This window comes from Dromiciops gliroides, chromosome 3, assembly GCF_019393635.1.
Source record: "Dromiciops gliroides isolate mDroGli1 chromosome 3, mDroGli1.pri, whole genome shotgun sequence".
NCBI lineage: Eukaryota > Metazoa > Chordata > Mammalia > Microbiotheria > Microbiotheriidae > Dromiciops > Dromiciops gliroides.
The window spans coordinates 296,558,041-296,585,827 of record NC_057863.1 but is presented as its reverse complement, the minus strand read 5'-3'; the positions used below and the strand labels follow the sequence as shown (position 1 = coordinate 296,585,827).

The 27,787-nt window shown below is 37.4% G+C and overlaps 1 protein-coding gene across 3 annotated transcripts in view; it reads left to right on the top strand.

Annotated features, from left to right (window-relative positions):
• POLA1 (DNA polymerase alpha 1, catalytic subunit) overlaps positions 1-27,787 on the top strand; it is a 345,895-nt gene that overhangs the window by 84,114 nt on the left and 233,994 nt on the right. The window lies entirely within an intron of this gene.

Here is a 27,787-nt window from a genome sequence, read left to right as displayed (position 1 = left end):
AGAGGCTCATTATTGGAATGTTTGCCCATAAGGCATGAATTCTTCTGACCACTGCAGCTTATAAAACCATGCACTCAGGTGCAGAGGGTTATCATTTGTGTAGAAAAATACCCATGTAGATAAAATCATAAGTTTTTGAACTATTAAAGAATCTGTTTTTATCACATTTATTCATTCATTTGCTACTCTCTGTCAGAGCCTCATACATACATACATACATTCATTCATTCAGAATATTATTTTATGCCAGTTTTAGCCATTCAGTGGAACATTTTTAAGCCCCTTTTTAAAAGTCTGTGTTTACAGCCTAGTGATTGTTTTTTATGGCTTCCCAATGAAGTGTGAAGGACCCTGATAACTGTCAACAGTGGGTCAAATAGAATGGCTCGATAGCATGTTATATTTCCTGGTAACCTTTTTTTGATCTGATACTATATAGTTTATGGCTCTGAACAAACTGAGTAGGTAGAGAATTGATTGAAAAGCAGAGCCGGTTTAAGGGGAAAGATAAGCAGCTTAGTTTTAGACATGATGAGTTTGAGGTGCTGGTGATGTATTATAGTAGCGCTGTTTCATTGGCAGTTAAAGATATATATTTAGAGCTTAGGAGAGCGCTGGAGATAAAAGATTTCAGTCATCACTGATAAATACTTAATAAATATCTGTTACTTTGAATGGACTGTGATTAAATTTATATCAAGTTTTAATAGAGTTCTATATTATATTCTCTGGCTTCAGTTTGTGATCAGTGTGCACAGGGTGTTAGATCCACTTATAGAGCTTAGAGCATAATTTTATTTTTTCCTTTTTATTACATTAATATGCATTTATGGAATGAAATGAGCATTTCCATAACATAATACAATAAAAAAGATGATTGTACATGGAACTGCAAATCTGCCATGCACAAATTGCTATTCCTCTCAAATATACAACAAAATTATCAGAGCATAATTTTTACTGTTTATTGTAGAAGTTTTTATGATAGTTTATTAGGTGCTAAGTCCATGGCCAGGAGCATAGCTCACAAATATAACATCATTCATAGGAGAAATTATGGTGTATGTGATGAGAAGAATACATTGTGGAACGAAGTGGAGCCTATATAAATATTTCTTTTCTGTTATTTTTCATCTACCCATTATATATTGATACATAACTTTTCCAATAGAAGGAAATGATCAAAAATTGGAAAATATGAAGGGAACATGGAATGGTGAGTAGGGGGTGGTAAGGGTCATTATAAACCTTTGTGGAAACACTAATGACCAACATATAATACTTTAGAGAAAATTTTGCCTACTTTCAGAATCAGTTTCAGATTCTTTTTTAGATGTAGAATGTTTGTTTCTAAGAAGCATTTCTGTTCAAAGGTCATATGACTATCCCAAGCTGTATACACCATGTTTTATATTTTCCATCATAATTTGAAAAGATGCTGTAAAGTATCTTAGCAGAAGAACTATGATTCATTCTTTCGTTTTGGGGGGGTTTTGTTTTGTTTTGTTTTTTTTCCAGCTTTCTTTTAGACCATTAACCAAACATAGATTCTGTGCTCAGGGCACAGCTCTAATAAAGATAAGAAAAGAAATAGGAGGAATGGTCCCTGAATTTGAGGAACTTATACTTTACCATCAGTGGTTGGTCTACTTTATTGTGTATAATGATGGTAGTGATGTTAAATATATTTGTATATGACATAGGAATTGTTAAGCAGAGTTCATGCCCATAATTATCAATGCTTGACATTTTAGTTTAAACCAAAAAAATAGATAGTCATTTTCATATGATTTGCGAGAGCTCTGCATACACAGTGCTATGTATACTATATACACCTGGATCATAACTCATTTCTGCGGTATTTTCCTCAAAATAGGGATCGTTACCCTAATTTTCCAGAAGAATAAACTGAGGTAGGGAGAGGTAAATCACTTGCCTTGTGTCACACAACTTGTGGGTGGGAGGGCTAGGGCTTTCATCCTGGGTTTCTTTGTCTATATTTAGTGCTCTTCCCACTCTGTAACTCTGTCTTCCCTTGTGATGCTCTAGTTGAGGAAAAAGCATTGTTATACCAGTATATTGACAGGGGAGTCAGAATTGGGGTCTAGACTTGGCCCTGTCAGTAATTTATTCGTAGATTATAGTGTTTCGTAATTTTCAGTTGCAAAATAACAGCAGTAGATTTTTGGCATTGTAAAGGTAGGCCTTTGTTTTTGGGAGTAGTTTAAGGCCATGAGAGAAACTTTTGCAGTTTTCTCAGGATAACTCAACCTGCTCTGCTCTTCCTTTTTAATTCTGTGGTCCAGCTTGTCTGTTCATTCTCTGTGTCCTAGATGTAGCATCATAGATTTTGAGCTGGAAGGGGCCTTAGAGGCCATTCAGCAGCCTCATTCATTTTACAGTTGAGGAAATGGAGGCCCAGAAGATGACATGTCGTGGTCAGAGCTATGCAGCTAGGGACGTGTCAAAGGCCGACTGGGAACCATGATGTTCTGGCTGTAAATCTAATGCTCCTTTCACTGACTTCCTGAGTAATAATGGACAAGCTCTATAATTTATCCATAGGGAGCATGTCCTTGGGTAACATACATTATTCATCCACAGGGCTTTGGTCCCCCTCCCATGGTTAGGCCAAACCTTTTGTTTCTTCAAGGAGACTCCAGAATATTCTGGGGTCTGATACATGAAGTCATCTGCAGGAGGATCTCGAAGACAGGGACTGTTCTTTGCCTTTCCTTGGATCCCCATTGCTTATTAGCATTGTGCATGGTCTGTAATAAGCATTTAATAAAAGCTAGTTATTGGGCTCACTCTTTAACTTGAACTTGGAGACAGGTTCCATTAAGACAGTTGTGAATATCTTTGGTCTCTCTTTTATGCCTTGTTTTTTATTTGTAGTTATTGAATAAAATTGTCTCTTTTGCATCATTTAAGGTATCTTGAATAGTTTGGATGGGGAGACATCTTGTTGGAAGGGAGCCTCTAAGACTTTTGTTCTCCTGAATCAAATACTTTTTCACAACAGCTAGGCGGCATAGTGTATAGAATGTTCAGGCCTGGAGTCAGGAAGATGTGTAAATCCAGCTTCTGACAGGTACCATCTGTGTGACCCTGGGCAAATCACTTAACCTCTGTTTCCTTAGTTTTCCCACCTGTAAAATGGGCATGATAATAGCATCTACCTCCCAGGGTCATTGTGAGAATCAAATGAGATAGTAATTATGAAGCACTTAGCATAGCATCCGGGAACATAGCAAGTACTAATATAAATGTTAGCTATTAAATATTAAGCACAGTGGTATCTCAGTATTCTCTGTATCATTCAGTCTCTTGAATGATTTAAAGATGTCCATTTTACAGTTTCACTTTCAGAAGACTGCCTGTTCCTACTAATACCCTTATTGAGAATGCTCTTGATTTGTGTAAAAATGAATCTCATAATGATTTTATATTTAATCATATAGGATGGTGGTTGTTTATTTTCTCTTGGTCACTTTTTTCCAGTTTTGATATAGCCTCATATTTCACCCCCCCCCCAACCTCCATCTTAGATATTTTTGCCTTCCTCAGAAACCTTGTAAATCAATTATTCCAACAGAACAATTGTGTAAACTCCTACACTGATCTCTTTTATTTATACTGGGTCCCTCTCTGATGCTTTCCCTGCCTTTATTCTCTTCATTGTCATTTCTACCTCTTCTGTACCACATCTAGGACACTTAGATGTGACTCCTTGATGGTAAAAATATTTGTTATAAAAATCTTTGCAGACCTTTTCCATTTTTTTCCCCTGTTTGCTGTTCTTCCATTTTCGACTTTAAATGCTCTTAGGATGATTTCTCAAGATTTAGTTGAATTTAGTTGAGTTTTTTGCCAAACTTTCTTTATGTAAAACTGCTACCTGGAGTCCCACTGTCTGAAGGCTAGGTTAATCTCACCCCTCTCTCAACTTTCTCCAGTACTGTTGAGTGTTTGGAGTGCCTAGGCTCTCTGAAAATGGTGCCAGCCCACACCCTTGGTATTCCCCCAAGTGTAGGGGCTGATCCCTTTTACTTTACCACAGTTCCATTTAACCACTAACAATTGGATTGTCTTTTACAAAGGAATTTTTACTTCAAAAGTATAATGACAAATAGTTAGACTTACTCGCCCAACATGGGAGACATAATTCTCCCCACCCCATGACCTCACTCAGTAGAAAGGGAGAGGGGATTAGGTTCCCAGAATTGCTCAGTTCCCAGAGGGGACAGTTCAGATTCCAAGTCCAAAACTCCCCTGGGCTTGGGCTAGCTGCAGCATCTGGCCTAGAATCCTGGTTCCAAGGTCACCATGGCTCAGATTCTTAGATCTGGTGGGGATTACTACCTGTACTTGGAACTAAGAGGAATATACAAAATTGAACAAGAAAAACAACCAGTTCCAGGGTCTAAAAGGAGAGATCTGGGGTAGGGGTGGGGAGGTATCCCTTCTCCTAGTTCATTTGATGATACTTATATTTTGGGTGAACTGTGATTCTCACTCTCCGGATCCAATAGGGAAAGGAATAAAAAAGAAAAAGACAGTCCCAATCTGACCAATTTTAAAGATGCCACCTGTTCAGGCTTTACAGCCAGTCAAAGGATGATACTCCACCCATGTGGTAGGAGAAATCAAGAAAATAGGGTGGTATGTACAGGTCAAGCCCCCTTAAGTATTTTTTGCAAATACTTGGGCCTTATAATATAAAATGATTAGGCATTCCATGAAATGATATTTCTTGTTGCCTTTGGATGCATGATGAAAGCAACTCTAACGGTTTCATTTTTACAATTCCAAAGAGAATCTCTGTGTTAAATAATCTTTCCAATTAATTCCAACTTCTGGTCTTGTTTAGTATCAGTTATGTAAAGATTGATATGATCCATCTGTCCTACTGGTTTTTCTACTTCTTGGTCACTAGATAAGAATCTTATATTCAGTATACCAAGAGTCAAATTGAAGTTCATGAGTGATCTAAAAACTGTATGATCTTTAGCATCATCTGCCCTTTTTTCTGCTTCGTTGCTACCATAATTTCAGAAATGGAAAGAAGCTGAGGCCCATTTTGTAGCTGTTTCATGAATTGCTGTGACCAAAGAATTCATTACTAAGTGGTCACCCTAATGATGAATGAATCTCCATATTTAGCTAGACTGATGCACAGAAAACAGACTCGGTCTTTATTTGGAGCTATATTTGAAAACCTTCCAGTGTGGTAGTCCCTGAAAGATTTCATTCCATTGGCGTAGTCTTTGAGAACCAAATATCATCTGTATGTCATGATGAGGAATTAGAGCAGAACTTTGTAGAAGCTAGTAGAAAGTAAAATTAGGAGTGAAGATACTGTGGGGGCCAAATTTAATATAGGGAGAGTTAATTGAGTGGCTTGCCATAATGTTGGGGTCCCGGAAATAATGAGGGACCTCTAGGTCCAAAGCTCCCTTCCCTCCGAACTGCCTTTTTAGATATTTCTCCCAGGCCAATAAGAAAGGAGCCTTACAGCCTCTTTTCCACAAACAAATCAGGTTTTGTTAATGGGAATAAAATAAACAGAAAAGGTGAAATTAATAAAATCAAAGACAAGGGAATAGGGAAAAAGAAATATGGATAATCCCCCTAACTCTAACCTAAGTCTATACAATCCCCAAACTTGCTTCCAGTTCAGCTAATTCAAAAGAGCCAGGCTTGTATGTTAACTCACCACTTGGGGTCCATAGCTTCAATGTGAAACAGCTTTGCAGCCAGGGCCCATAGGACAAACTGCCAAGAAAGAACCTCTTTCTGCCCGCTCCTGCAGCTCACATCACTGGAAAGAGGGTGCGCTACCCTCAGCAAGCGTTTACTCTCCCTCCCCCAAAAGGGGAGGTCCTTCAAACTTGATTGGAGAGTGGTTTCTCCTGCTGACAGTGGCAGCATATGTCACTCAGGACAGGCCAGGTGTGGCCCATCCCAATCAGTCTGCCAAATTCCCTTATTTTACCACAATACCCTGTGTAATTGTAGTGTCTCTTGTCCAATTTGTTTGAAGAAGATAGTGAATCCAAAAGAAATGAGAAATGGACATGACCATTATACATTCCATTCCTGGTCTCCTTGCCAAACAGAGAGCCATTGCGATCTTTACTGGTAATATAAAATAGAAAATGTTCTCCATATGTTGCTATTCACAGGTAACACATTATTTGCTTTTAGCCTCAGAATACTACAGATCCTTTTTAGTGAAATCCACAGTCATTTGAAGGACAATTGTCTTAACTATCCACACTAGAGAATTAGATGAAAAGCATATATTCCCCAGATTGTAGCATATGTATATTTGCTTGGCTTGCCCTTAATAATTAGTGTAATTCCATACACAAACACACATATGAAATTACATATGTGTTATATTACATATATAACATTTATATAAATATATATTATCTTTTCCACCTTGCCTTTACAAGGTGTTTAATAAGTATTAGTAAATATAATTTATATCACAAATATATTATGTTTATGCATATACATACATATATGTATAATATTATCTTCCCTTTGCCTTGCCCTTAAAAGGTGCTTAGCAAATTAAACATTTGCCATGGCTATTTTTTTTCTCTATGATATGGCGGTTGCCCAAAATTAATGTACTTTGGGGTTTTTTTCCCCTGAGGATGTCACAGTCACTTTTTTCTTTTTCTCTTTTTTTGCTCTTTTTTGCAGAGAAGAAAAAACAAATTCTGCCTGTGACCCTTAAATACATGAATTGTTGTTTTAAGAAGGATCTGAATGAAAGTACAGTAAATCTTATGTATTCAGATTGATCACGACAAAGCATAAACTAGGAATAATTAGGAGTGATATAGAACTTTCTCCCACACAAGAGAGGGTAGTAGAAGTTGGATGCAATGTTTAGACTATAAATTTTTTCATACCAGAACATCCCCAACTAGCATATAATTCCAAGTGATAAGCACTGTGCCCTGACAGAACAGAGAGTTCCTCTTGAGCAAGGCAGCCTTCATAGAAGATAGACTGGATAAATTGGTGTTCTAGAGACCTGTGAGCACCTAGTAAAAACACACACATTCGGATTATCACAAAAATAACCTTTATGAAAACATAAATAGTTATCTCAAAATTTTTTTAAAATACTTTTTCATCCTGGAGAAAGGAGCAAAAGAAATTACCCTAAGTTGGAGTAGTTTTCCTTATAATAATGTAGCTGTATTAGAACCTAGGAGAGCCATTGGGGTGTAGGTCCTGAGGATACTACGGTTGGTAGGTTGGGGAAAGGCATGCTTTGCCACTAATTGTGGTAATTTACATGATGCTCACATAGGAAGCAAATATTCCCTTTTTCTTTTCTCTTTTCACTTTTCTTCAGTTATTCTACTGTGCATAGGTAACAGCTTGTTATGAACTTAAGTATAGAAAAGAGAGACTCTTGTTCATATTTAAAGAACATTAGTAATAAAAACATTTCCACAGCTGTGACAAAGAATAGCTTTTGTTTAAGGGTTAGGTATGTCTAAGGAAGTGACTTGTTCAGAACTAAGGAATAAAATATAATTCATCTTATCTCGTGTAAGGAAAATTGTCCTAACTTGGATTCTGCTGAGTGCTTAATTTACATTTAAAGCTGAAGTAGTGAAGCACTTTTATTTTTGCCAGAAACTTCCCCCACTCTCCCAGATATGTTCACCACCAGAAAAATTAGCTCATTATTTTGCAAGGTAATATGCCTTTGTTGATAGAGAAAAGCATAGTAATTCAGGATGAGAGATAAATCTAAATTTTTATGTATACAGTTCTGCAGATAATTAAAATCACTTAAAGAGATAGCAGAATTAGAGTGTTGGAAATGCACTAGTTCGCATCTTTGAAAATTAAAACAAAACAAAACAACAACAAAAAGACAGCTATCCCCAGCCAGTAGATTATAATAGATTAGTGGATCTTATAGGTCACCAAGCTATTTGCTACCTCAACAGCCCCCTTTCCTGGCTTTTAATTGGAAAGGGAATTAGAGCTGGCAAGCTGCCTGCCCTTTGAGCCATCTCTTCCTCCAAAGGCTTTGAAGAAATCATAATTAGCTTCTAATCAGCAAGAGCTTGGAACCTCTGTTCTAGGAGTTGTAGCCTCAGTACTTAAGATTATAGTAGTTACTCATTTGTTATTAGAAGGAATTAAGGAAAGAATGCTACATTTGAAGTTTTAGGACCTGTGTTAAAATCCCAACTCTTCTACTTGGGATCATAGAATTATAGATTTAGACCTGGAAGAGACCTTTAGAAATGGTTTTGACTATTTGGGTTTAACTATAACTGAGATGAAAAGACTTGTCCAAGGTCATGCAGTAAATAATAGGCCCAAAATGTGAATCTAGGACTCCTGGTTCCCAGTCCAGTGTGCTTTCTGCTTTATGAAACAGATCAGTATATTTGCATTGGTCCAAGTGATTGCTGAGATTCCTTATAGTGCTCAGAATTCTGTGATTTAACCTTTGCTTTGTCATCTGTAAACTGGAGAGGCTGGGGAGAGATAGACTAGATTAGCAGTGTCAGACTACATAATCCCTGCTCCTACTTTTTTTTTTTTTTTTGGTGAGGCAATTGGAATTAAGTGACTTGCCCAGGGTGACACAGCTAGTGACAAGTGTCTGAGGCAGGATTTGAACTCAGGTCCTCCTGACTCCAGGGCAGGTGCTCTATCCACTGCATCACCTAGCTGCCCCCCTGCTCCTGCATATTGACTTAGAAAACCACATAATCATGTTTTCTATGTTCTATTATATTTTTGTTTTTTAAAATATTTCTCATTTACATTGTAATCTGGTTCTGGCTTCACCAAGAAGCCTTTGACATCTTTGGACTAGTTATAAAATCTATTTACTTTAATCGGGTGAAACACATTTTTTCAGTTTTTGTTATTTTTTTCATTGAATTATGAAATCATGAAGGAAAACTTAGTCCCACCCTCTCATTTTACAGATTAGGGAATTTAGAGCCAGAGAAGTTAGGTGACATGCCCACAGATATTAAGTTAGTGGAGCCAGGATTTTTACTCAAGTCACTTTTTTTTTGTCCCATACCCTAAAAGATTCACTTGCCATGGAAGAGTAGAAATGGTAAAAATGGTTAGGACAGGAATGAGCTCACAAGTAAGGTTAATCATAACGATCGCATGATTTTTTATTATAAGTATATATGAAAGTCTTGCTAGTTTAGAGAGTGCTTTCCTCATGACAGTTTATTAAGATACATTTTACAAGTCTTTTTGATCCTTGTTTTGTAAATGAGGAAATTGGAATTGAGACAAAAGTTGACTTGCCTGTCACTGTAAGAATAAGAAATGGGACCTGAATCCCAAACCTTCTGTCTTAATATGCAGACTTTTTTGGGTATTGGATGTTTTCCTTTCAAATTCTAAAATGCAACTTGGTAGAAGGGTTCCTTGGGGGAGAAGATGGAAGTGTAGGACAGTAGTGCTAAAGTGATTTTTAATGATTTCTACCAAAATCATTAGATAGGTGTCATGTTCAATACTAAACTTTTAAAGTTTTCCCAAGTTTTTTAACATATTTTTTGTTCATCTCTTGAGTTATTAGTTCATAATTTTTCTAAAAGAGGCCTTGAAGAGGGCAGCTAGGTGGTGCAGTGGATAAAGCACTGGCCCTGGATTCAGGAGGACCTGAGTTAAAATCTGGCCTCAGACCCTTGACACATACTAGCTGTGTGACTCTGAGCAAGTCACTTAACCCTCATTGCCCCACAAAAATGAATGAATGGATGGATGGATGAGGCCTTGAGTATATGCTGATTGTTGTGCCTCAATTTATGGATAAACATCCATTCCAGGAAGTGTTACATCCTGTGCAGACAAATTGAAGATTGTGTTCCTCCTTGTTTTGTATTTTCTAAAGTGGGAATTTCATCATTTTCCTTGTCATTGTTTTCAACATCATCACCAGAAACATTTATTTGAGTGCTTCTTATATTCAAGTCATGGTTGCATTACACCTAAATCGTACTTGGATACTATTTGTCCTAGGAAATTTAGATGTCATGGCTGTAGTTCATGAGAAGGCAGGTAAAAAGCATTTTTACAGGCCTGAAATAACTGAAATGTTCATTAAGATGGAATTGATCACCGCAGTTTTACTTTTATTTCATAGTATGAAACTCTCCAGCTTCTGTGGAGATTGTTTTTTAATGGCACATTCTTCAGACAGCTGTTTTGTTTTCCTCCCTTTCCTTCTTTTTAGCACCATGGACCACATGTGCTCATACTGTTGATTAGCTGTAGGACAGAGAAAGAAGAGAAACTATAGCATTCGTAATTACCAGTAATTAATTCTTGTTGTGCCTTCTCATTTCCTCCTATTCTAACTCCGCCCACTCCTCTTCCTGTAAATTCTGCTTTATGTTGACTACTTACAGGGACTAATGTGGATGGGTATACAGCTGTTGTCCTAAAATTTAGCTTTTACCTTACTTTGAAACTGATTTTTATTCTGACAGTTAAATGTCTCCATAAAAAACGTGTAAGAAGGCTATAGAGCAAACTCATCTATTTCTGTTTGGTTTTCTTTAGTTGTTTTTTCAGTTGTGTCTGAGTCTTCATGACCCCTTTTGGGGTTTTCTTGGCAAAGATACTCGAGTAGTTTGCAATTTCCTTCTCCAGCTCATTTTCAGATAGGGAAACTGAGGCAAACAGGATTAAACGACCTGCCAAGGATCACACAGCTAGTGTCTGAGGCTGGATTTGAACTCAGGAAGAGAAGTGTTCTGACTCTAGGCCTAGTGCTCTATCACTCTTCTCCCTACCTTCCTTCCCTCAAGTCCATTTCCAGGAGCTATTTTTACTTGCACCCTTCCTGTCTATTTACCATTTGTACCATTTCTGTTAATTAACAAATTTTTTTGGTCATCTAATATGTATTAGGCTATATAGGCTATATAAAATAAATATGACATAGTACCAGCCCTCAAAGAATTCACAGTATGGAAATGCTACATAAATATATAAAACATTTATGATGGTGGGCATTATATACTAAACAAATGAATAGGACTGAGAGCAAATGCCACAGATGTTCAAAGAAAGGAGAAACCCTGTGTCCCCTCCCAGTCCCCCACAAACATACCTTTACTCTGAGGTTAGATGGGGATAAAAGAATATGAAATCTGACAAATATCAGTTAAATCTCACTATTTGTTAATACAGACATATAATGGATTTCCTTTTTAAAGGAAAATTTAGTCTTAATTACAAATATTTCTTTAAAATGTTAGTCTGTTAAGACTGGGAAACAGCTTTCAACAGTATGCAATTGGAAGTGCACATTTCCAAATTACTCCTTTTATAACAGTTGACTCTAGTCATATGGTACCTCTTCATGTTTTATGGAGGAGAGGATTTCATTATACTTGCTGTAATCATATAAAATCTACTAAATCTTCATCTCTATAAGGGATACATCTGGAATTAGAAGCAATTTATGACTAGTGAGAGGTGAAGAAGAATGACATCTCATTTATTTTTAGGTGAGTTATATGGAGATTATTCTAATAGTTGTCTATAAGTTATTTTGGACAATAGAGACATTAAACGACCTAGGACGTCCTTTGTGATATTTTAGATTTTAGTTATTCCGTGTCTAGACTAATATAAATGGAAAAGAAGGGATATAATAAAAAAACCACATACTGAAGAAATATTCCATCAGACTTGTTGATCAATTGGTTGGGGGTGGGAAGAGTGAAGTGTATAGCATGTGAGCTCCTTTTGGCCATAGATGATTTTTCATTTTTGCCTTTGTGTCTCCAGTCCCTTGCATATGTTATGTGCTTAATAAGTGATTATTGAATTGAAAAATTTGTGAGTTTTGGGGATCGCATGCATTAAGTATGGTAACTTAATGGCCATGGAGAAGTATTTGTGAGGAAAGGTTAAGTTGCTTTTCCATATCAGTATGACTGCCACTTGGACATCTCTTATAGGTGATGGTCAAGGGGAATAGAGGAAAAATAGAAAAGTAGACTTGTGATAATTGAGTAGGAAATGGATGCATGATCTCTTTAAGGAACACTAACAAAAGAAGAATAGAACACTAAGGACTTGTCTTTGGTGGATATGCACAGGTCATGGGTTAGAAGGAGAAGGAGGAGGAGGAAGAGTTAAGAAGACAGAGGAGAAAGAATCTATTGGCTTTAAATGTCTAGGTAATAAGAGCTTCTTAAGAAGGAGCAGTGAACACTAAACTCTGGTCATATGTAGCAAAGAGGTTTAAAACAGTGCAAGAAATTCCAGTTAATCGTAACTGCTTGATAAATGATTACTCAATTCAAAGAATGAGAACTGAAAAGAAAAACTGGATTTTTTGCAACATGAAAGTCTTTAGTTGTCCTTTAAAAAGAACCATATTTATTCAGGCTTAAAGAAATAAGCAGATAGTATGAGGTGAAGGACACCAATGGGTATAGATCACCTTCCAGGAAAAATAAGCCATTAAAGGTAGAAAAATTGGAAAGTGGTTAGAAGGGAATTATGGTAAGTAGAAAGCTTGTTCTCCCCTATGTTCTTTCATATAGCAGGGATTCAGATTAAATAGTTGTGTTACCTAGGTCCAGTGCATCTTTCTTACCTCCTTTTTGCTCCAGGGGGGTCTGGTCACCACTATGATCATTCCTAAAGTTTCTGTGTCTGCAGTGTCCCATTCCCATCATTTGTTCTTCAGAAAAGGCACCTGATATCACTTTAGGACGGGTAGTGGTAGAAGAAATGAGTAGATGGCAATGCAAGTGGAGCACGGGAGAAGAGTAGATGGCTTGCTTGCATTTTTAAGTCTGACAAGAGTTCCTCTGGGCTGACTTGGCACCCTCACTAAATGTGCAGGAGCGAAGAGGAGATTAAGCTCTCTGTTCTGGTAAAATGGTTATTGGGGAAGAAATGGGGAAATGATAACCAAATTGAGGTATCTGAATTATCTGTGAATTTATCATCTGTGGTATTAGTTCTATCCCGATAGCATCATCCATTTTTTAAGGAAAACATTGCTACTCCATTGCACATTATGATCTACTACTAATATTCTGATCATCTGAATTGGCCGTTATCATAGTAGGTAACTGGGGCCAAAGACATTTTGTGCAGCTACCCAACTGAGAGAAGCAAACAAATGATGCTGGAGTGCCAGGTTTTTTCCATAACATATATGCTAAGCAGAAAATGTAAAAGAACAAAAACAATAAAAGTAATGTTTGTTAGCAGTAGTTGAGATATTTCAGGAGAGATGAGATGTGAGGAGAAGCAATGGCCATATTTAGAAAGCTGCCTCAAACCCAATAGTATCTATTGAAGCAAACTTGATGACAGACTTTTTTCCTTTTCATGAATCATTGTATTCCTATAAAAGCGAAAATTCCTCTTCATCTAAACAAATGGCTTCCACATCTGTTTTCTTAGTTTCTCAAAAGGGTGTCTTTGGCTTGCATTTTTTTTTAAAGTGTTTATCTGTGTAAAATGAAATATAGTCAAAAGCAGTTTACACATCAAAATTCAGTTGGTCTACAGCTTGTAAGAATTAGTCGAGAATGAGGTGGAAGAGCGGAAACAACAACAACTTTTGGAATTTCTTTTGATGTATTCTTTTCCCCAAACAATCTTTTTAATACAGTAAAAAAAAATAAATGGTTGTACAATTCAGAGCTGATCACTAGGTCAAAGCAATCAGTCATAGCATACTGGGTCTTCCACTCTTGAGGTTCTGGTTTTCTGAAAATCAGTATTCAGCATTAGTGGTAGGAGAATTAAGTGCCAGTGAATTGAGAAATAATTATTTTAGTTTGTTTTCCTTGGGGGTCTGGGGGGAACTACTCCCATCTCTCTCAAAGACTTATATATTCCTATATCTTTTAAAAAATTCTTATATGCTCTATTTCTGAAGCAAATGAAATTTCAAAACTCCTTGATATACATTAACTCACAAGGATTGTTCCTTTTTTCCTTAGTCTCTTCTTATTTGACAGGCAACCATGTCCTTGAACCCACTCTACCATTTTAAAAATAAAGAATGAGAGACCTCTAAGCAGCTTAAGTGTCGGCTCTTTTGCAGCTGACAGGAACTCGATCTACTACTTGGCCTCTTCATCAGGGGACCAGTGTGCTAGTGGTGTGTAGATCAGTCTTGTCATGCCATTTGCATTGTGACATGCCTTAGGTCACCAGCTGATAGTTTGGGAGGGTGGGAGCAGGGAAGGTCATGAAAGTAGCCAAAGAAAGTAGTATCCCCTTTCGTACTACTGTGACAGAGTTGTCATGGGTTCTCTGGGGGTGTGGGTAGCCTGTTTGCAGTGAGCAAGACTCCCGCCTGGTTTTTCTCCACCTGATGGAATTTTTGGATTGTGGTCGAAGTGATTGTCTTTTAGAAAAGGTTGCAGCAGCCGCAGTGTCTCCCACCTTACCCCATGTGCTACAGCTGTCTCTTCTGTCAAAACAGTGCCTTGTTCTGGGGTTAAAGGTGGATGAAAACTGTGACTAACTTGAGACGATTGATGTTAGAAAAATCTAATTAGTCACTAAAGGCAATTAATTCAATCACTTATAGCTTAGTTAGTTTCTCTTCCAGGATATGAAGAATATAATTTAGGAACACCTGTATATCATGGATTCTTGCCTCTTCTCTCCCTCATTCCACCTCTGCATTTCCAAAAGGATGAAGGGACTAAATAATTTCTCCTAATCTGTTAACGTGTTTTCACTGGACTGTTATCAAGTTCTGGCTCTGATGAGTGGTAATAAATGACACCAAAATAAATCTAAGAATTCCCCTTTCCAAATGGAGTAGAGAGCTGGCAAGGAAAACAGTAGTTATATGGGAGCCATTGGAATTCATTGGCTTGTGAAAGTGAATTGATTGGTGCTAATTTCTCCTGTTGAGATCATCAACACTATCATTTTGGTTCAAGAGAGGAGAGTTTCTCACTGGCTTTTGCCTGCCACTATTGAATTGTAGGTGGGAGGGACCTCTGTTACCGAGGGGACCGTCAGTATTCTCAGTTACTGATGACAAGACTGTGTTCTCCTGTTCGGTTCTTGTTTGAGAGCTTAATACAATTATTTGTATTAGGCATCAGCCACCTGTTAGTATCGTTCTTGTTAAAGGTCACTGTGTGGTGCCTTACAGTCTGGCTTAAGCAGCCGTGTATCAGGTTTGTTGTTGGCCACTGTTTTGTGTGACACCAGACAAATGTTGTGACAGAAAGAATGTATATCTGATTTGTGAAAGGGATGGGAAGGTAATTCAGAAGCACTGAAGGTGATGATTCCTAATTGTACTATCAGACAGTAGAATGCTAGAAAAATAATGGAGTAGACCCCCAAACTGGTACCCTATCATTGTTAGTCTAGTCCCCATATTCTGTATATTCTTATTATTGCTGTAAAAGGAGAAGCTGGCTCATAAAGATAATATTTGCTTGTTAGCATACTGTTGGGTTTTGCTTTATGATCCATCATGCTCCCCATCTCTGTTTTGTGGGTGAGTTCATTCTGTTCACATTCATATTTAAGAGGGTACTTTATTTCGCCCAAGCTCACTAAATGCTCATTTGAGTTCTGTTTGTGAATATTGAATTCTGAGTCTTAATTGTAGTGAAAAGAACACTGATCATGAAGTCACAGGACTTGAGTTAAACTCTTTTCACTGCCACTTGCTACTTGAGATCTTGGGCAAGTCATTTGACTTTTTGGGCTTCACTTTCCTCATCTGTAAAATGAGGGTGTTAGACAAAATGACCTGAAATTGTTTCTATAGCTTTAGATCCATGATCTTGCCTAAACCAGATTAGGAGAGAGCTGATTGTAGATTTAGAGTAGTATGTAGCCAATTTCAAAACAATCTTTTATTACTTCAAAAAAATACTTATTGGCGTCTTCCTCTTAACCATCTTCTGCTCTACAATATCTTATCCCAGGAGAATGATGTATTTTATATACCATTTGGAAATTTAGTCCAAGTTCCTTTCCTTTTCCTAAATGCAAACCCAAATAATAATGTAAGAAGACTGTTTCATTAAGGTAGTGACCCCCATATTTTAGTAAATTGACTACTTAGGGCTATTTAATTTTTTCTTTTTAGAATAAGTTATAAGCCAACATCATATATGAAATTGTTTTACTTGGTCAGATCATTTCATCCATCCCACCTAGCATTTAGTGTCTGACAGTGGATGTGTGGAAGAGCAAGGATGTTGTTGTTAATGATGCCAGCCTCAAAGTCAGGAATGTACCCTGCATTTCATTCATAGTTTACTAATTCTCATGGTCTCTAGGATGAATTACAGATGAATTTCTGGCTTGCATAGGCAGAGAGAGTCTGCACACTGGGAATTACTAACAGGAGCAGCTAGGTGGCACAGTGGATAGAGCTTCAGCCTAGAGTAAGGAAGACTAATCATCCTGACTTCAAATATGGCCTCAGACAAGTATTAGCTGTGTGACCTGGGCAAGTCACTTAACCCTGTTTGCCTCAGTTTTCTCATCCATAAAAATTAACCAAAGAAGGAAATGGTAAACCATTCCAATATCTTTGCCAAGAAAACCCCCAAAAGGGTCATTAAGAGTTAGACATGACTCAAAAATGATTGAATAACAACCACAAAAATTATTAACAGGTAAACTCATGGGTCTGTTTGGCTTTGTCTCCCCAAAACAACAAAAGCAACAAACCTATGTATATATTTGTGTGTACAAACACACACACACACACACACACACACACACACACACACACACAGAGAAACACACACAGAAACACAGAAACATACCAGAAATGAAAGTTTCCCCACTCAGGAGGACTTTATAGTATAGTGGAGAGAACAAAAAGTACATAAGTATGTAAAGAATAAATTCAAAGACAATAAATACAAACTACATAACTACAAGTTAGTTTGAGAGGACATTAGCAGTTAGGAAATCAGGAAATAATATAAGGAGTTGGTGCTTTAGCTGCACTACTAAAGTCGGGGGTTCTTTAAGGCAGAGGTGAAGCCAGGGTGCATTTTGGATATGGGTAGTAGCCAGCACAAAGGCACAGAAATGAAGCATCTTGTGTGAGGAACGGAAAGGTTAGTTTGGCTGGATTGCAAAGTGGAAGAAGGTGAATAATGTTTAGCGAGGCTGGAATGATAGGGTGGGACCAGGTTTGAAAACTAAACTTAGAAATTTGTTTTATCCTAAAGGCAATGGAATTTATGGAGTATGGGAATGACATGGACAGATGTGTGTTTAAAATCACTTTTGGCAGCATTGTAGAGGATAGACTGGTTTTGTGAGAGTCTTGAGGATGGGAATAGAAGGCTGCTGCAAATAAATTAGGTAAGAAGTGATGAAGGCTTGAATTAAGCTGGTAGCTGAGTGGAGAGAAGGGATTAGATGCAGGAAATGATGGTGAGATTTGGCAACTAATTGGGTAAATGGGATGAGAAAGCAAAAGCTTCTTACAGATGACAAAAAACCTTACGGAAATGAAGGCATTATTCAGTCACTTGCCAACATTAAGTTTTACTGTTGGGCACCCAATTGTTTATAATCTTCCTGTCTTTAAAGTTAAAGATTTTTAGGTACTTCATACCATTATTTTTTTCTTTTAAATAGTATTTTACCATTATTAATGACAACTTAGGACCTATTAAAGATAAATTTCTCCATGACTTAATTGTTGCATTGTCAAATTTTTTTATGAAAAGATATTTCAAGTTCTGGGAATGTTAATACTCCTTTCAGTTGTGAATGTAGTTGTGATTTCAGTTTTTCAGTTACCCAGCTTCATTATGTAACAATCTCCTGGCTCCTTCTTTCAAGATCAACAATTATGATCAATTAAAAAACTTTCAGGCCTTCAGATGATTTTATTTTATTAATTGGTTATTTGCACTGTCACGTATTTTAACTCTTCAAGAGTTAATGTTTGATGCCCATTCCTTCTTCAGAAATCAGAATTCCAAAAATAGAAAGACTGTTTCCTCTGTGTTTGGCACTGTGGTTGAAAATGCCATGCATAGTTTTTAGTGAGTTAGAGAGTGAGGGGAGGAGAGGAGAAAAGTTACATGTAAATCATTTAGCCATTAACCTAATGTGGTGGATTTATAAATCCTATTACTGTAAGCCCTTTTCATTTCCACTGAGGCCTGGCGCGTGCTTGATCCTGCTAATGTAAAATTCATTCTGCCTAAGTGATTACTGAAGTAAGACACTTTTAGTCAATTTTAATCAGGTTGTATGAAACTTGCTTGTACAGTAATGTTAACTAAGATATGGACACAGTTTGGCCACGTCTTAATTAGCCCTGTAGATGAGTTAGGTGAGAAGTCAATCAGGGAGCCAAGGCTCTGAGCCTTCAGACACTTTACTTTGAAGGAAATTCCACCTGAGGGGCTGAAACTATAGGGTAGGGAAAACAAGAGCTAAGGACCACAATCTATATTTTCAGTCTTGTGGGCATTATGTGCATTTTAAAAAGTTTGCAGCCTCTATTCTTAGGATTAAAAGAAATTTTATTGGGTTCTATGGCATTAAATAAATGCATACTTTCAAAGTTTTAGTTTTAATAAATATTACTACTTTTAAAGTAAAGTTTAGGGGCAGCTAGGTGGCGCAGTGGATAGAGCACCGGCCCTGGATTCGGGAGGACCTGAGTACAAATCTGGCCTCAGACACTTAACACTTACTAGCTGTATGACCCTTGGCAAGTCACTTAACCCCAATTGCCTCACCAAAAATAAATAAATATATAAAGTTTAGCCTTGTAAAGTTGAGCCATTAGGGATTGACTGTGAACTCATTTATTTTAGTAAGAATCTGAAGTTTCCTACCAGTGAACATGCTTGGCTAAATGAGCTATGAAGGCACCTTTCACACCTCTACAGAGTTTCATTTCAGATGTAGTCATAATAGGGTATGGAATAAGGTCCAGTAAATTGTATGAGTAGTGAGGATGCAACTCAACAGTGTGGCTTGGGATGGTTGGGAAGGAAAAAAGAATAGAAATTTGAATGTGTTTTATTTAGGGGCAAAAACCATTTTAAAAAAATAAAATTAGAATATATAGATGATTTTTTTAAAATAAGCAAACAGATGAGTAGAACAAGGGGAGAAGTGAAAGGATTGATAGAAGAGAAGGTCCCCCCCACACCCGATTTTCTTCCACACATGTTCATTTTACAGATTCAAAGGCATAGAGTTGCTGAATTTCTAACTACTTAGATCAAAATCAGAAGCCTTTCTTTGTAGGAAAATAAGAAAGACATATAAACATTATTAAATGTTTCAAATGGTATTGTTTATTCAAAAGTGTTTTAAATTTCTTACTCTTGAAATGCCAGAAGATTTAAATGACAAATTAAGGTGTTTTTTTAAATAGTGTATTCTTGGTAATAATGGAAGTATGGGGGAAGTACATTTGTTAGTCATGTTTATAATTAAGGGGTCTCCATCACTGAAGTAGAAATGCATTCTTCTTCAGTATTTGTTTGCATTACAATGTACTGTGTTTGAACTGAATCACTGTTTCTTAGGTGGAAAAAGTTAGGATGTAGGTATGGGATTCAAGCTTGAACTGTTTTTTTAAACCATCCTTAAAAATCCTCTTTATATTGGAGATAGGTACACCCATCAATCAGTGATTCTGGCATTAAAAAACCAGTCTAGGGGCAGCTAGGTGGCGCAGTGGATAGAGCACTGACCCTGGAGCCAGGGGTACCTGAGTTCAAAATCCGGCCTCAGACACTTAACACTTACTAGCTGTGTGACCCTAGGCAAGTCACTTAACCCCAATTGCCTCACCAAAAAAACAAAAACAAAAACAAAAACAAAACAAACAAACAAACAAAAAACCAATCTACAAGATGTTCTACTATCAATAGAAGCTTAATCTTTCCTCTTTCCAGGGATCTTTGACTTCAGTGCTTTAAGTTCTCTCTCCTCTTACCCCCCCCCCCCCCACCCCTTCCTTCCTCCCTTCCTTTCTGCGGGGCACTGAGGGTTGTGACTTGCCCAGGGTCACCTAGCTAGTAAGTGTCAAGTGTCTGAGGCTGGATTTGAATACAGGTCCTCCTGAATCTAGGGCCGGTGCTTTATCTACTGCGCCACCTAGCTATCCCCAGTGCTTTAAATTTTATAAGATTACAGATGGTCCTCTGGCCTATTTGGTTGTTTGTAGTGGTTGGAATTTGCCATGCCCAGATACTACAAGAGTTAGTTGAAGAAGTAGGGATTTATATAATGAACTGAATCATATGATAATGGAGTTGTCCGTGAGTATTTTATCTTTAACTATTTTCTTTTAGCCTATTTTTAATGACAGCTCATCTGTCATTCGAACAGTCTGAGAGATACTTATTCATCTTCATAGAACTTAAATTTTTTTTTTTTTGGCTCAGGAAGATTATATGACTTAGTGGAAAGAACTCTGGGGTGGAGGTCAGGGGGCCTAGTGTTCTGTTGCTATTTTTTCTGCTGACCAATCCTGTGACCCTTTTCAAGATTTTTCACCACTTTGGACCTCTGCTTTCTCATCTGTAAAGTAAAAGGGCTAAGTTAGGAGCTGAAGGTATCAAGAAAGACCTTCTAGAGGACGTGGCTTTGAGCTGACTTTAGACAGAAGGTAGGGATTCTAAGAGGTAGAGGGAGGGAGAGAGTGCCTTTAAAGCATGGATGACAGCCTGTGCAAAGTCCTAGAGAAGGGAAATGGATGGGATGTTGTGTGAGGAATAGTAAGTAGGTTAGCTGGAATGTAGAATGTAGGAAGGGGAATTATATATGATAACCCTGTAAAGATAGGCAGGAGCCAAATTGTGGAGGGCTCGAAATGCTAAATAGAGAAGTTTGTATTTGATTCCAAAGGCAGTAGAAAGCCAGTAGAGCCCTCTGAGAGGGGTAGTGACTTTGTCAGACCTGAGCTTCAGAAATATCATTTCAGCAGCTAGTTGGAGGATGTGTATAGCAATATGAAATGTTATGTTGTAAGTAGTTTAAATACATATTGCTATTATCTATTTAAAATGGTTTTAAATTTAATATACAAATGATATAGAGTCACACAGTTTTTTTACTGTCTCACTTGTATAGTAAACATGGATTATTCTTAGAAAGTTCATTCCTTTTGTCATTTTTTTAAAAGATTAATAAAAGAGAAAATATGTTTATAATAACCATATAGAGTAAGTAATTTAAGTATTGTTATCATCATGCCCACTTCATAGATGAGAAAATTGAGTTAAAAAAAGTAAAAGTGATTTGCCCCTAGATCACACAGCTAGTGTCAAAGCTAGGATTTTATGATTTGGATATCAGTCTTCCTGATTCCAAGGCCTTCCTTATTATGCTACTTGCATCAACCTTCAGAATACTGTAGAACCATGCGGGAGGGTAGACTAACAGAAAAAAACCAAATGAATGAAGAATGCTTGTTATCTGGACTGTGAAATTTAGTTAGATGGGCAACACATAGTCCATCAGTGCACATGCTCTGTCCAAACAGTGTACATGGACAGTCCTGAGTCCAGACTTTCATAAAAGGAAGAAGGCCAGATTATATTTGGGGGATAAACTTGACGCTTTCAACAATCATTAGTTATATCCTGGAATACATTTGTAACACTGATAATTTTGTGGAAACACCATTTGTCTGGAATCATGTAACACTATAAACTGAAGAATCATGTGGGGATCCAAAGGGTAATGGAGAGAGACATGTTCAGTGGAAGTAATTTACTAGAATCCATCAATCAGTCAATAAACATTTTTTTCATTGTCATCTAAATGCTAGGCCCTGAGTGTACAAAGAAAACAGATAGTCTCAACCCTTACAGAATTTATATTCTACTAGGGGATACAACGTCTCCACACAAGTATACACCAGATAATTTGAGGGGAAGAGAGCACTGACAAAAAAAAGCACTTGATTTGGTTGGTTCATGGATGACAGAATCAGTCTCTCCAGCTTCATAGCATCTGCTAAAGCTTGTGCTCCACTGGCATAACCTTTGAGAGCTCTGTTACCCCTCTGCCTTGATAAGGCATTGAAGTAGGACTGGAGAAGAGGCTCCCTAATGTGTGGTTTCTAAAAATTTCTCTAATGTATTTCCAATTCCTGCAGGAAGGAACCTAAAACCATTAGCATCTTGAGGTTTCCATTAAGTTGCTCAGTTATAGTTTAGATTTTTATAGTTAGGTTTGTGAACTTTGGTATATTTAGTATATTTACTGTGTATAATATCTAATTGATACCTACAATAGACAGAAATGGGCTAATTGTTAGGGGTGTTTTAGATGTCTGGAATTGTCCTTTTGTATTTTACTTCTTAAATAGTGGCAGCTTGATACTTGTGTTCTGTCCGAATGAGCACTATTTTAGTCTGTCTTGGCATGAGGAAGCATTTAGTATAGTATCTTATTTTAGCAGAATATAAATATGGAAAAGGCACCATTGTTATGTTAGAGATTACTTTTACAGGTTAGAGCCATTTTTGGCCATTGGTCTTATGCAGCTATTATTTAGTAACCTCTAGACCAGACAAACAAGGAGGACATTCTTACTGCCCATGGGAAGAAAGACTTGTTCTTTAGAAAACAGAATCAGCAGTACGCTTTGGGTTTCCTTTTCTACTTCCCACTCCTCTTTCAGAGACACGTTTTCATAGGATTTTAATTCCCGCTCTCTTCTTTTCCTCTTTCCCCTCCTCCCCATCCACACTGTTCAGCATAGCCTGCAATGATTGATATGATGGCAGTGCTGTCATTCTTGTTAACCAAAAAAAGTCATTTTTGTTCTAGGTATTTTAATAGAGTCCCATTAAAGATGTATTGCTGACTGAAATATCGGCATGAAGGGCTCTCACTGAGCTGAGCCCAGGAATTAAGAAGTCAGGAAATCGGCTGCTGCATTGCAAGAGAGCCTTGTGTGACACAGAATCTCCTGATTGGGGAGATCATTACTGCTATTATGACTCGACTTGCGTAGGAATTTTAAATTCCATCTGAATGTCAGTAATAACCCTCTTAGCAAATTATCCTGAATAAAATCACGAAGGCATTTTATATAATAGGTGTTGAATTACTGGATAGATTTGCTAATTAAATACTCTTTGTTCTGCTGCAGTTGACATTACAGGGTAAGATCTTGAACAATTATTCTCAACAGCTGTACTTTGTTAAGGGAAAAATTAACCACAAAGTTTATTTTTTTACACTTGAAGTTGGCAGATTTTTGAAATGTGCTTGAAAAAATTCCATCATCCAATTGGTAATGAGTAGATAAATATGCAGGTGTTGCTGTGAAATCAGATAACTGCAGACTGCCTTATTAATGAATTTAGTAAGCCTTTATAACCCTCTTTTTTTTTTCTTGCTGCTGGCACTTAAAAGTGATCCTCTGTCAGCTGGGTGTAGCCTTAATATTATGACTGGTACTTTGTGAAGCGAACTTGAGAGTGGTCATCTAATAATTATAATACCTGCATTGCCCTTAGGGCATGTATAGCATTGTCTTCCCTGTGGTCAAGCTTTTTTAAATGGGGGGAGAATCCCCAATATATCTAACAAGGCCTTCGGAGTGTTGTTGCTTTCAGGAATAATCACATAGTTTGAACTTTAAAAATTTAATTTATTTTTAGGAATTATGTACTAAATTTATTTTAGGGACTGTGTTATACTGAGCTGGCCAGAGACTTGAAACAACATATTTATTTGGAGTTGAAAATTTTCACTTCATTTTTGCAGACGAACATTGATTTGGCACCTCTACTGATGGTGCAGTTTTAGGTGTTTGCTCAGAATAAATGTTCATGCTTTTAAAGGATTTTACCATCTAAACCACATCGATCTAGGCAGAACACTTGAACAAGGGATAGCAATTAAATACTAGACATGTTACCATGTACAACAAAGGAAGCAAACAAATATTTATTAAGTGCCTCCTGTGTGTTAAGCACTTTGCAGATATATTCTCATTGGATCTTCATAACAACCCTGGGAGGAGGGTGCTGTTATTATCCCCATTTCATACTGGAAAAAAACTGGGGCAAATAGAAGTTAAGTAACTTGCCCAGGGTTCCAGCTAACAAGCTGCTGAGGCCAGATTTCAACTCAGATCCTCTTGACTCCATGGCTAATACTTTATCAACTGCACTGCCTAGCTGCCTCCTCACCTTATGGGGGCCCAGTAGTCTTATTTAGATACCTTGGCTAAGGGGTATCTAGATATCTTTATTCTAATTAACCAGGAAAGGATTAATAAAAATGGAGGCTTGGAATTAGGAAGTATTTTGAATCTTCCTCTCTACTAGCTTACGTTTGTGTAGCACTCTCCTCTTCATATTTGATCCTTACAGGAACACTGCGAAATAGGTAAAACTTGTTTAATGATCCCCATTGTATAAATGAGTAAAATTTGATTCAGACAATTTAAGTAACTGGCCTGTCATATGACTAATAAGGGACAGAGCTCTGACTCATTCTGTACCCTCTCTGAATACAAATGATACCATTCTGCCTCTTATCAAATTGGGAATGGCATATGTATATTGGCAGTTAAAGCCCTCACTCTGGACTCTCAGCAAACACAGCTAATTCCTGGTCTGTCAAGCAGCCCCTGGGGCAAACTTAACTTAATATGGCCAGTTAAGCATGAGACTGAGAAAACTTCCTTTGCCCCTTGTCTGCAGCTATAGGGTCAGGCTGTGGGACAATTTTATTGAGAAATATTTAAGGTAGCCTTTGTGGGAATTGATTTAATGGGAATGGTCTGGGGAGATTTGCTTCTTAGATTCTGGAAAGGGGACCTTAGAGGTCATTCCTCATTTTATAGATGAGGAAAACTAAGGTCCAGGGATGTTGTAAACTTGTTTTTGGGTCAGAGAGGTAGTAGAGGGTAGTTGCTGGACTTTGAACGTAGGCCCAAATGAATTTTAAACCCAACCTTTTCTCTGTTGCAAAAACTGATTTAAAGCAAAGGGTAAGGATCTCAGAGCTAAGCCATTGTGGATTTAAAAGTTGCTGTAGAGTCATCAAAACCACCACCAGAGGAGAGAGCCTTGGTAGTAGCCCTCAGTGTACGGAGATAGAAGTTTTGGCAACGGTGGAGTTTCGGTGGTTCAGGTGTAAGAAGCATCATAGAAAGCTAGAACTAGAAGGAAGTTTAGAAATATTATAAAAGTTGTCAGTGAGGGAACAAGATTACTGATCCTCTTACTAACACTGACAATTCTGTCCTTGCCACAATATTCTCACTGCTTTGAGCAGGTAACGATGGAAATGTATTGAAAAGAGATGATAATTAAGTTTATCTTCGTCATGATAAATTTGATTTGAGTGGCTCTTCCCAATGGTATTGGCTTATGCTTTTCTATAATAGATTTCTTCATATATTTTAGATTTGGAAGATAAATAACTTAATTTGTTACTTAGTACCTTTGTGATAGAGAAGTGTGGATGACAGCATATGCAGACATACAGAGGTGGCTATAACAGAGCAATTAGAGGGCAGTGAATCCTGTCAGAGGTGCAAAGGGCTAGTTGATAGGCCGATCAGGGCCAGTTTTGCTGGCTCTAGGATACCAGGGATAAAGAGCTTTTTTCTGTTGGCAATGGGAAATCATTGAACCTTTCTGAACAGGTTGGTAGAGTCTTGCAAGGTGTTCTAGAGCAGGGTGAAACTAGAAGCAGCAAGATCAATTAGGAAATTTTGGCAAGTGGTCCAGGAAGCTTGAGGTGGTAAAGAGCATGGACAGGATGCTGATGGGAATATGCAAGAGGGAAGCATTACTAGGATTAAGTGACTGATTGAATAGTCAGAGATGACTCCATGACTTCGTCTGGTTTGCTGAAAGAATGATGTTTGACAAAATATATGGGTAATTAAGATAAATAAAGGAATTATTCTAGCTCAGGCACATTAGAGTTACTCCTAGTTTAAATAATGTTTTAAAAGTCAATGGGTGAGGGGCAGCTAGGTTGCGCATTGGATAGAGCACCGGCCCTGGAGTCAGGAGTACCTGAGTTCAAATCCGGCCTCAGACACTTGACACTTACTAGCTGTGTGACCCTGGGCAAGTCACTTAACCCCAATTGCCTCACTTAAAAAAACAAACAAAAAAGTCAATGGGTGGATATTAAAAAGTCTATGTACAGATCTATTTAAAACAATTGAAAACATGGAAAATGAAAAAATATTATGAAGCAGTCCTTTTTTTTTTTTGGTGAGGCAGTTGGGGTTAAATGACTTGCCTAGGGTCACACAGCTAGTAATTGTTAAGTGTCTGAGGTCGGATTTGAACTCAGGTCCTCCTGAATCCAGGGTCGGTGCTCTATCCACTGCGCCACCTAGCTGCCCCATGAAGCAGTCTTAATGACAAACTGACTAGAAGCCAAGAGACCTAGTTTTGACTCTGCTACTAACTAGCTAAGGAATCTTGAGCAAGTTGATCTTGGCTGTAAAATGAATAGGTTAGATTAGATGATAACTAAAGCTCCTTCTAGTTCCAACATTTTGTGATCACCAGTTTTTTCTTCCCAGTCTAAGTTCACAGATGCATGGAAATTATGCCAGATTCTAGGTTAAGAACCCTCACATTAAAAAAGCTAAAATTTTTTTCACTGATGAAATTAGAGAAAATTCAAATAGACCCTTTTGAACTTGTTGAGAATAAAATTCAAAAGAAGAAACCAAAGCCTTCACTTGGGGTGGGAGGGGGGGGATGGGGAGAGAAGGGAGGAGAATAAGCATTTATATTGTGCCTACTATTTCCCAGGCACTGTGCTAAGTGCTTTTTACAAATATATTAGTTCATCGTCATAACAATCCTGTGAGGTTGGTACTGTTATTATTCTCAGCTTAGAGTTGAGGAAACTGAAGCACAGATTAATTTACTTGCCTAGGGCCTTACAGCTAGTAAGTGGTGCAAGTTTACCTTTTCTGTATTGTATTTTGTTATTATTTTAAGAATGAATGATGATAATTCAAGTATTAAAGCATTTATTAAAGCCTTACTATATTTTAAGTGTTTATACTATACATCATGCTAAGTCTTGAGAATACAAAGAAGGAAAAAACAGTTCCTGCCTTCAAGGAACTCAAATTCTAATGAGGGAAACATCATGCAAACAAGTCCACATGCCAGATGTGTACAGAGTCCATTGGAGGACATTTTGGAGGTATTTGTGGGACTGTCATTTGAACAAGAACTCTTTATGAAGTTTGCACCCTCTCCCCCCTCCCCCAACACACACTGTTCAAATGCGAATCATAGTGAAGTATAAAATAAAGGTAGGATGTGTCTGGGATTTTTTTCTTGCTATGACTTAATATAATGTTTGAGTGGTAGATACTACATTGGATCTGATGTTTCATCAGTGTGCATATTCCTATACATTCAGGTAAAGTTTCCTCAGGAGAGCAAAAAAAAAAATTAAGTACTTATACCCATTAAATTATTATCTGCATTATTAATGCTAGCAGACATTTCTTTTTTTCTTTTTTTTGTAATAAAAATTTTCATTAATAGTTTTGTGTTCTAATTTTTATCCCTCCCCTCCCTCCTTCCTGAGGTAGCAAGCAATCAATATGGGTTACACATATATGATTATGTAAAACATTACCATATTTGTCATTTTGTACAAGAAAACTTGATTAAAAGAAAAAAATGAAAGAAAGTGAAAAATTGCATGCTTCGTTCAGTCTGTTCCATCAGTATCAGTTCTTTCTTTGGAGGTGGATAGTATGTTTCAT